General features: G+C 44.0%; 1 long non-coding RNA gene across 1 annotated transcript in view; it reads right to left on the bottom strand.

Annotated features, from left to right (window-relative positions):
* The window catches only part of LOC113568744 (uncharacterized), a 5,086-nt gene extending 2,375 nt beyond the window's left edge, over nt 1-2,711 (bottom strand). The window contains exon 1 of the long non-coding RNA XR_003409628.3: nt 209-2,711. This is a non-coding gene — a long non-coding RNA (uncharacterized LOC113568744). The remainder of the gene's footprint in view (nt 1-208) is intronic.
* Between the last annotated feature and the right edge of the window lie 7,289 nt (nt 2,712-10,000).

Here is a 10,000-nt window from a genome sequence, read left to right as displayed (position 1 = left end):
AGAGGGAGGGAGAGGGAGAGCGTGTGTGTGCATTTGTGTTTGGAGGAGACGAACATTTAACATATAACTGCCGCTAATCAGAGTGTGAGCAGCACATGGGGGAATGATTGCAGTGAACACCTCAGCGGCTTAGCATTACACACTGCAGTCTGGGTCTACATGCCTGTGATTCTGTGTGTGTGTGTGTGTGTTGGGGGAGTCGTCTCACCTCCTTGAGAGCAATATGTGGAGCAATAAGAAGCAGAAATAAAGGAGATATGCAGGGTTGATAACAATACGTTCTCTTCGAGGTGTGCAGGGTTGACGACGGGTGAGTCCACTTCAAGGTGTGCGGGGTTGACGACAGGTGGGTCCACTTCGAGGTATGTGGGGTTGAAGATGGGCCAGTCCACTTCGAGGTGTGCGGGGTTGACGATCGGTGAGTCCACTTTGAGGTGTGCGGGGTTGACGATGGGCGGGTCCACTTCCAGGTGTGCGGGATTGACGATGGGCGGGTCCACTTTGAGGTGTGCGGGGTTGACGATGGGCCGGTCCACTTTGAGGTGTGCGGGGTTGACGATGGGCCGGTCCACTTTGAGGTGTGCGGGGTTGACGATGGGCCGGTCCACTTCGAGATGTCATGGGCTGCGAGATACAGCTTTGGGAAACACCAAAAGCTCAAGCAGAGAGAAGGAAGGAAGCACAAAGAAAAGAAAGAAAGAAAACAGAAGACAGGAATTGAAGAACTGCAGCCAAGTACATGTGTTCTATCTATTCAATAGCACCTCCTCCTCCGGACTTTCGTTTGTTGACTCTGTCATTACGTTTTTAACTCCATCAATTACTTCCTCTGCTTCTCTCCACCCGTCTTTCAAAGACTCTACACTCAGGTAACTGTGACAGACTGGAACAAAACCTTGTCCAAATAAAGAGAGAGAGAGAGAGAGAGAGAGAGAGAGAGAGAGAGAGAGAGACTCATGATGCCCATTAGATGGATTTCATGCATGCCTCTGATCTCCCTAACTGACAGCAGTGTGTGTGAGACAGTGTGTATATGTGTGTGTGAGATGGAGTGTGTGTGTGTGTGTGTCTGTGAGAGAGACGGAGTGTGTGTGGCAGGGTCCTTTATGTCTGTGTTTGCGCATGCGTGGTGTATGGCAGTCTGTCACATTGCCTATGTATGTGTGACCGAGTACTGTGTGCGTGTGTGTGTGTGTGTGTGTGTGTGTGTGTGTGTGTGTGTGTGTGTGTGTGTGTGTGTGCGCGCGCGCATATTGCCATTGTCTAAATGAAATAAAATACACTAGCCTACAGGGGTATCACAACACTTGCTATCAGCTTTCTGACTCGGTGGTAAATGGCTGTAACTGGAACACAATGGGGAGTAGATTCCTCTGTCTCAGACGATTGGCCTTTGACCGAACGCTAAAAAGTTGCTCACGGTAATACGGCTGTGAAACATGGCCCGATACTCCGCTAAAACGCTCGCGTCTCACATTCCCCCACTGTGACATGTCTTTTCCTCCTTACTAACACATTAAGAGCTTCTGCAGTTAATTCTTTTGTACTGGCATTTCTTTAAAGATGAAAACACCATCACCCCTCCCCCACAACGTATCTCTCTCCCTCTCTCTCTCTCTCTCTCTCTCTCTCACTCACTCTTTCTCTCTCTTACATAAATTAGCTTTAGTCCTGCAGGGCAAAATGACAAGAGGTTACTTGGAGACTATGTGTTTAATTAATTGAAAAATGCTCAAATTGCTTTTACAGTTGTTATCTGGGGTGAAAAAAAAAGAAGAGGAAGAAGAAGAGGAAGAAGAATCTGCGTTGTCGGTGCTGGGGCATAATTAGCTCCCCGGGGAGATGGATATTTAGCTTTAGCAATGTTGCACCACTTAGGACACAGATTTCTATTTCGGTAATGAAGGGCTTGGGTTGTCGAGGAGGACAGCTGTGGGGGGGTGTCAGCTAGCCCCTCCGTGCTGGGGAGAGCCACTGTGTCTGCTCTGAGTATGCCGGTAATGGATCTGGCAGTGCGGACTCCCAGGGGCAGAGCATTACCCAAAGTATTTAGGTTTCCAATTAAACCAGGGGGAAGCGGCATTCACTGCGGCAGGCATACTGTGAGAACAGAAAGAAAGGAAGGGGGCGCGTGATCCCGCCTGACGGCCCTGAGAAACACCGGGGGCTCGCGGGGAATGGGGGCGAGGCTACGGGGAAGTGTCGGCAGAGGGCGGGCCACTGGAACGTGCAAGAGGAGCTTTGTTTACTGCAACTTTAATTATGTGTTGAACGGCTTCGTTGGTGAGGAGGGACAGATGAGGGTGAGAGGGAGAGAGAGAGATTTATACAGAGAATAAAAGAGGAGAGAGAGAGAGAGAGAGGCTGTGAGACTTTAATGATCTTGGGCTGAACACTCCTCCAGGGCTCAGGTGCCTTTCTGCCAGCCTGCCGCCCGCTTGAACTGTCGTGTGTGTGTGTGTGTGTGTGTGTGTGTGTGTGTGCATGTATATGTATATATGTGTGTGTGTGTGTGTGTGTGTGTGTGTGTGTGTGTGTGTGTGTTTAGGTTACTGAGTAAAACCACTTCAGGATCTGATGGAGTAGATCAGGTTACTGGGGTCACCACCTAACATGAGCATTTTTCATCTCTCTGATCACTGTTATGATTACTAACTGACCAATAAAATAAACTTGCTAAACACTTTTCTATAGAGAGTGTGCATTAATTTTACAATTCCTCTACACACACGCATGCACGCACGCACGCACGCACACACACACACATATATGTATATATATATATATACCTCTGTGTGTGTGTGTGTGTGTGTGTGTGTGTGTGTGTATATAAATCATGATTATAATGAAATAAGATAATAAAATTCTAATCTAATTTAAGGATTCTACATGCTAATCTAACAATAAAACATACATATTCAACAACAAAAATATTTTTAAAAAAGATTAAGCACATAAACATTTATCATTACAAAAAGGGTAAGTACATACAGATTATAATAAGTCTGAGGTTAAAGAGAGAAGTCCAGGCCTTGCATTACTGCCCTCTGTACGACATCAACCCATGGGTGGGATATATGCTAATTAGGAGAGTTAGGGTTTTATTAGGGATTTATTTAATTTCCCATGGTGCACTGGGGCTCAGAGGAGAAGACAGTGTGGCTGAGGTAGTGTGTAACGAGATCTAAAACATCCCCACACTGGTCCACCATCCTCCAGAAAGAGGAGACGTGTGAGAAAAGACAGAAAGAGAGAGTGAAGAGAGAGAGACAGACAGACAGACACACACACACATGCATGCATACAGGCACAGGCAGAAACAGAGAGAGAGGCATCAAATCAGAGAAAAGATACAGAACAACGGTAGAACAGTGGAGAGAGACGACCTTCCACTGCCTTTCCATTTCTCCATTATCTCACTAACTGTCGGCCCTCTCGGTCTGCGACTCCCTCCTTGCTCCTCTACCCATGATCCTCACTTTCATGGAGATCCCTCATTGGCCCGTAGCGGAGAATGGTGCGATGTAACAACAATGGCGTTTAAAAACACTGCGCTGGCACTGTTCCAGATGCCACCTCCCACCCGCTGCTCACGTGCCCCCATCCCGCCACACAGGGCAGCCATTGTGACGAGCCACGGACCGTGCAGACCCACTCTCTCTGCTCACCTTCAGCTAAGAATAAACTGTGTGCAGGAAGAAAAGAGAGAGAGAGAGAAAGAAAACGGACAGAATAAGAAAAGAAGAAACAGAGCGTGCTGGTGTCCTGCCAGAGCAGTAGAGGACAATGGCGATGTCAAACCAGCATTTTAAAGTCTTGGGAAAACTGGGGGGAAAAACACATACTGGAACTTATTTTAAATATTTGCTTAAAATGTATTTATTCAAAGTCATTGTCATAGGACACGGTTGTGAATCTGTGAATCACAGCCTATTAGTTGCTTCAACAGTGGCAATGTGCTACTGAGATAAAGTGAAAATAGCTCAAATAATGTCTTCTGATTCAGGGGGTTTTTTTTTGCATGTGTTTTGTTTTCTGTAAGAGGGTATTTGTTTTCTTTATGTGTTTTTGCTTTCTGTGTGTTTTCTTTGTGTTTTTGTTTTCTGTAAGAATATATTGATTTTGAAGGTTTTTGTTTCCTGTGTATGTTTTCTTTAAGTGTTTTTATTTTCTTTAAGTGTTTTGTATTCTGTAAGAATGTGTTTGTTTTCTTTAAGTATTTTTGTTGACTTTGTTTTTGTTTCCTGTGTATTTATTTTCTTTAAGTGTTTGTTTTAAGTGTTTTGTATTCTGTAAGAATGCTTGTTTTAAGTGTTTTGTATTCTGTAAGAATGCTTGTTTTAAGTATTTTTGTTTACTTTGTGTTTTTGTTTTCTATGTTTTGTTTTTGCTTACTTTGTGTTGTTTTCTGTGGATATTTGTTTTCTTTAAGTGTTTTTGTTTTCTGTGTGTATTTGTTTTAAGTGTTTTTGTTTACTTTAAGTGTGTTTGAGTTTTAGTTTCATGTAACGTTAAGAAAGTGCTCCAGATTGAAAGGTGCACATTGTATTTTAGGTTCATGTCCTTGAGGAAAAAGCATCAATGACACTCAGAATCATATTTAATTTCATGAGATATTTAGGTGATGTTTTAATTATATTCATTAGCAAGGCACGTAAATAAGCCCATCCACTTGTGTTGTAAATCAGAGATCAGGCATGTCCTGACACCATACAGAAAACTTGACTGTAGCTACTTTAAACCTGCACAGAGCTGTGTGCGCCATTTACAATAATGTGGAATTAGTTCTGTGTCTCGATTGAAAAAATAACTGCACAGCTGTTTTGGGGGCACTTAGCTAATTGCATTTAGCTCTGCTTGTGTGTGTGTGTGTGTGTGTGTGTGTGTGTGTGTGTGTGTGTGTGTGTGTGTGTGTGGTCAGCTCTAGAGGACCACTCTTTACATTGTAAAAGTACTTAATTAAGTACCGTTTGCTGAAGCTACTTGACAGCCTGCCGGTATCTTTTCCTCCCTGGGCCAGTTACTGTGTTTTACATTCCTCACACTACAAACACACTAGCAGCGACACAACAGAAAAGTCGCCGCTGTTTCACTGCTGTCTGGCTGTGAGTCAGGAGCGCAGGTTATTCTTAATCTGACATCACTTTCATCCTTCAGCCTCTAGGCTGCACTGAAAGCAAAGCTAGCACCTTCAGACTGCCATCGTCATCTGCTCAAATCAGCTTTACTGTCTCAGCCACAAATAAACCAGTCAAATTAGAAAGATGTCGAACCCTCAATAGAAAAACAGGGCGTCCAATCTCAGATACGGAAGCTCGGAAAAGCAGGTGGTTGAAATATCCGGTGCGTAGCACTGTGAACGGAGACGATCCACCAGCACGAGGAGAGAGGTGAGCGTTAGACGCATTAGAGATACTGTACCTGTCATAAGTGCTATCTTTCAACAAATAATAGGACTGGGAACTCTTTGATGTAGTCTCAATGCCTGTCATCCCTTGGCAAGGACACTCTCCCACTGGAAGACAATGAGAGAGAGTTAAGCAAGGCGAGCAATAAAGCGTGTGTGTGTGTTCAGGGCTAAGAGACAGCATGTGATCTGTAGGTCCTGTGGCTGTGCTGGACTAAAGGTGAAAGTACACAAGCGTGTGTACGAAGCAACTCTCTGGACGCGGAGGTTAGGAATGTGTGTGTGAGACAGAATGTGTGTGTGAGAAATGAAACGCTCAATGAGAAGGCAGCATGATTATGCACACGTACACACACATGCACACACACACACGCACACACACGTACACACACGTACACACAAGGTGAGTGGCAGACAATAGCTGTTGTAAAATTCTCTCACATCTTAGCTATTCTTTATTCATGGACCCTGTGCTCTCTCTCTCTCTCTCTTTTGCTCTCTTTCTCTCTCTCCACTCCTTTAAATAACTACTTTTTGCTGGTCTCTCTCTTCTTACCCTTGCAGGCTTCCTGCTGAAATATTTTATTTTTTGTTTTAACTTTTGTGTCTAAATGCTAGCTCTTATCACAGAGAGTTGTGAAAAGGCTCTTTCTCCTGCGCACGCACACACACACACACACACACACACACACACCTCATCTGATACTGATTTGACCCCCCCCCCCCACACACACACACACCGAATCTGTGTCATCTAGCTTCCGCAGGAATTGTTTTGACAAAACAGGTTAGCATAAAGTTGGAGGTGTCGGGTGAAACACAGGCCCGCTGGGAGGGCGGGTTTGCGTGCCCGTGCTCGTGCGTGCGCACAGCGCCTCTTCACTGGAAGTGAGCGTCAGTCGTAGCTGGGGCGTGGCATCCCAGCCCTCCAGGGTCGGCGTTCAGGAGCAGAGCCGTTTGATTCTGCGTGAACACCGAGTCTCGAGTAAAGTAGAGAAGAGCTGCTTCCATCTCCGCTGTTGTAAAGTGCTTCTCAAACACAAACACTCCTCACAGGTGCGTGTCAAAACAAACGCGGAGACGTTTTGTTTTTTGTTCTGGTTCACAGGCTGTTGATGGTTTTGGATGCCTGAAGCAGCACATCAACAGCGGGATCTTGTTGGATAATTTTGACAGAAATTAAAACCTGGGAAATTCTGGGAGTTCTGGCCAAAAAAAGGGAGATTTAAAGAAAAATTCAAATAATACCGTCATTGCACTATTTTATACATGTCACTGCTATTGTGGTAACACATATTGATATCAAATATAGACACCACTGACCTATTTAAGAAGGAAAAACACTCTACAATCAGCATCGTTAAATCGGGACATCTCAGCCCTTTGTCCAGTTGTTGCTTGGCTCCGTAGTAACCTGGCCGTGATTGGCCGGCTCTGCCCAGCCCACAGCGAGGTGATGATGCGATGTGGACAGAGAGATTGATGCAAGGCAGTGGGAACTGAGGCTGCAGCCCTTTGAAGTCCCGCAGAAGGGGAGGAAATTGATATATCAGTTAAAGCCCAAGAGCCTATTAGAGGAGCTCCAGTCAGGTTAATGCGATAGCACACACATTACCCTTCCAACCCCTTTCAGCCCAGGCCTAATGCTTAACTCAGCACATGCTGAGCGATGTCCATGTGCAGAAACACACACACACACAGTCAGCCGACAGTATACTACCTGCCAAAGGACAGGGCACGATGGAACATTAATCAAATAGAGCACACCATCATCTCTCTCTCTCTCTCTCCCTCTTCCACACACATGCACTCACGCATACATGCACATACCTTCTATGTATGAGTTAAGCTCACTGTTGCCAGGGGAAGATCAGAGTGTAGTCGACTTCTTTAAAGTGTTAGTGTAGGAGATGCAGTCAGTTACACCACCAAACCCCTAACCTGCCACTCACATGCCTTAATCCAGAGGTTCTGGGGGGTCCTCATTCAGAACGGAGGGTTAAGACTAGACACACACACACACACACACACACACACACACACACACACACACACACACACACACACACACACACACACACACACACACACCCTTCATCCTCCCACCAGTAGGTGAGGCTGAGATCATCCATATTTAATGCCTTGCAGAAACACATTTACATTAAAAATGTAGAGTGGTGTCTTTTTAATTCACACAGCCTGTATTTATTATTAAACCTTTGTCTTTAGGGTCAGATCGCAGGAGTCTGGCTGTCCGTCATCGATACTGCACGTGCTCAGTTCATCAGGCCGTGTGACGCATATCCCCAAGTCCCGGGGCCGCTTTGATTTGCCTGGTCTCTGTGCTCTGAAAAAAAAACCTTCTGTCTGCAAGATCAGAAGACGATACTCATTTAGCGACCATACTTGCTGTCTGACCTCCGTCTGAAGTTTCTGATTTTATTATTTCAGTATGACTTGTCCGACCATGGTCTATATAGTCTATATTATTGCTTTACGCAGTTGACTGCCTGTCTATGCTGTATTCTGAAGGAATGCCAAAGAGTAATAAATTGTTGCATTTGTTTACATGTTTTACCTCTTGTGATGTTTGTGATGCCCCAAAACTCAGTACCTCACAATATTTAAAGTTGTATGTGAATTTTAAGCAGAGTACCTTGGCTTCTTGTTGTGATATTGCTGATTGTGATTTTAGTTAAACAAAATGCATTTCATATTTTGGCTCTGTTTAGCTAATGTCCTTTCCAGAAATATAATATCAACAGCTTTTAATTTTTCTTATTTTTTAAATATTTATTTTCCCCAAATCCGCAATGGCTTTGTGGGACGTTAAAGACTGAGGTATTATCAGTAATTACAGCAAGCAGAATTATGAACCAGAGTTCCAACAGTATCCAACAGTAGTTTCTTCTACAAAAAAAGGATGCATCAGTCATACGTGGCTTTAGAAGAACAGACACATACATACCCAAGGCCACATGACCACATATGGAGCCACAGACGTGCCGTTTTTGGTGCGCTAGCGGCATCTGGAGTGGCAGTTCGATGAATATTCCACGGTGCTCACTCAGCCTTGTGCATATATATGGAATTTGTGAATATCTGAACCATTATTTAGCATCCAAATCAGTTCTGCTTGTCTGGCTGATGGACAATTTGGGCGTGACCCCGGCTCGTCTCGCACAGCCGATGCTACGGGGCTTCCGGCGCGCGCATCGTCGGGACGTCGGTGTCGGTCCCTTTCGCGTCGGTCCCTTCCGCCTGGCATTCTTTTATCCCTTTAACGTGCAGGCAGAGGAGGCTGTCATGAAATATGCATGCGGGAAGAATGGCTTTTCCATATTCTTATGAGCAATTACTGTCATGATTCCTGTAATGGCATAAAGGTATTTTGAGGGTTTTTTTTTATTATTATTATTATTAAAGTTTCGGCCTAGATATTTCAGTTATAAATTTGTAACATTGAAATCGGTAGTGCGAACATTTCCATGTGGCTTTAAAAGTACTATTTGTATATTTCATTATACAGAAGTCATATATTAGCTATATATTTATTAAATCTATATATTTATTAATATGGCTAAATTAAGAATATTTTATGCACAGGAAATAATGTTAATGTTAATGATAGATAGTGATGGGCTACAGTGTGTAGTGAAGGTCTATTGTGTGCAGGGATGGTCTATAGTTTGTAGTGAAGGTCTATCGTGTGTAGTGAAAGTCTACGATGTGTAGTGAAGGTCTATGGCGTGTAGTGAAGGTCTGTGGGGTGATTGTGCCATGCTTTCAATTTCTTCATTTTGAGTTTAGTATGGAAATCCAAAATATATTTCCCAGCATTGAATAAACGTCCTGAAGGCTTATTAATGTGTAAATAGCCTCTCTCTCTTTCTCTCTCTCTCTCTTATTCCCACAGAGAAACCCAGAGGCCCTGAGCTGTTTAAGAGAGAGATTCAGGATTTAAGCTTGTGGCAGTTCACTGGGGAGCCCTACATCAGTATTTAATTCTCAGAAACTGTGTGTGTGTGTGTGTGTGTGTGTGTTTTCATGCAAGAGGGGGAATATGTGTATCTGTGTGTGTGTGTGTGTGTGTGATGGAGTCCATTACCCAGTAAGAGTGTGTATGTTTACTCATCTGTACCATGCTTAAATAAGTTCCTTCACCTCCTCTTACTTGCTCAATAACCTCACTGACTGCTCAGTGAAATTGCTTCACAGATGGGACATATTGTGATTCTGATAGCATGCAAGACCTTACTCAACACACACACACACACACACACACACACACACACACACACACACACAAATCTCAGGATAAAGCCCTGCAGGATCAAACTTACGAATGCCAACAGGATTATTGAGGTCTTAGTAAATGATACAGTCTATAGAATGTAGATGACTCAGGCAGACTGGGCACCAATGCACACTAGGAAATGGAGTCCTGCTGCTCCTAGTTTCACATTTTGTATATGAAATACTCTACAGCAAATATAAATATTAATCAGGATAAGTTTCCAGACTGTATTTCCATGTATTTGTGCTTTGTACACAACTGTACAACTCTCCAAAGTTGAAATAATTTTTCCCCAA

Source organism: Electrophorus electricus, chromosome 23 (genome assembly GCF_041902795.1).
Source record: "Electrophorus electricus isolate QZ-2024a chromosome 23, ASM4190279v1, whole genome shotgun sequence".
NCBI lineage: Eukaryota > Metazoa > Chordata > Actinopteri > Gymnotiformes > Gymnotidae > Electrophorus > Electrophorus electricus.
This window is presented reverse-complemented; position numbering and strand designations above follow the sequence as displayed.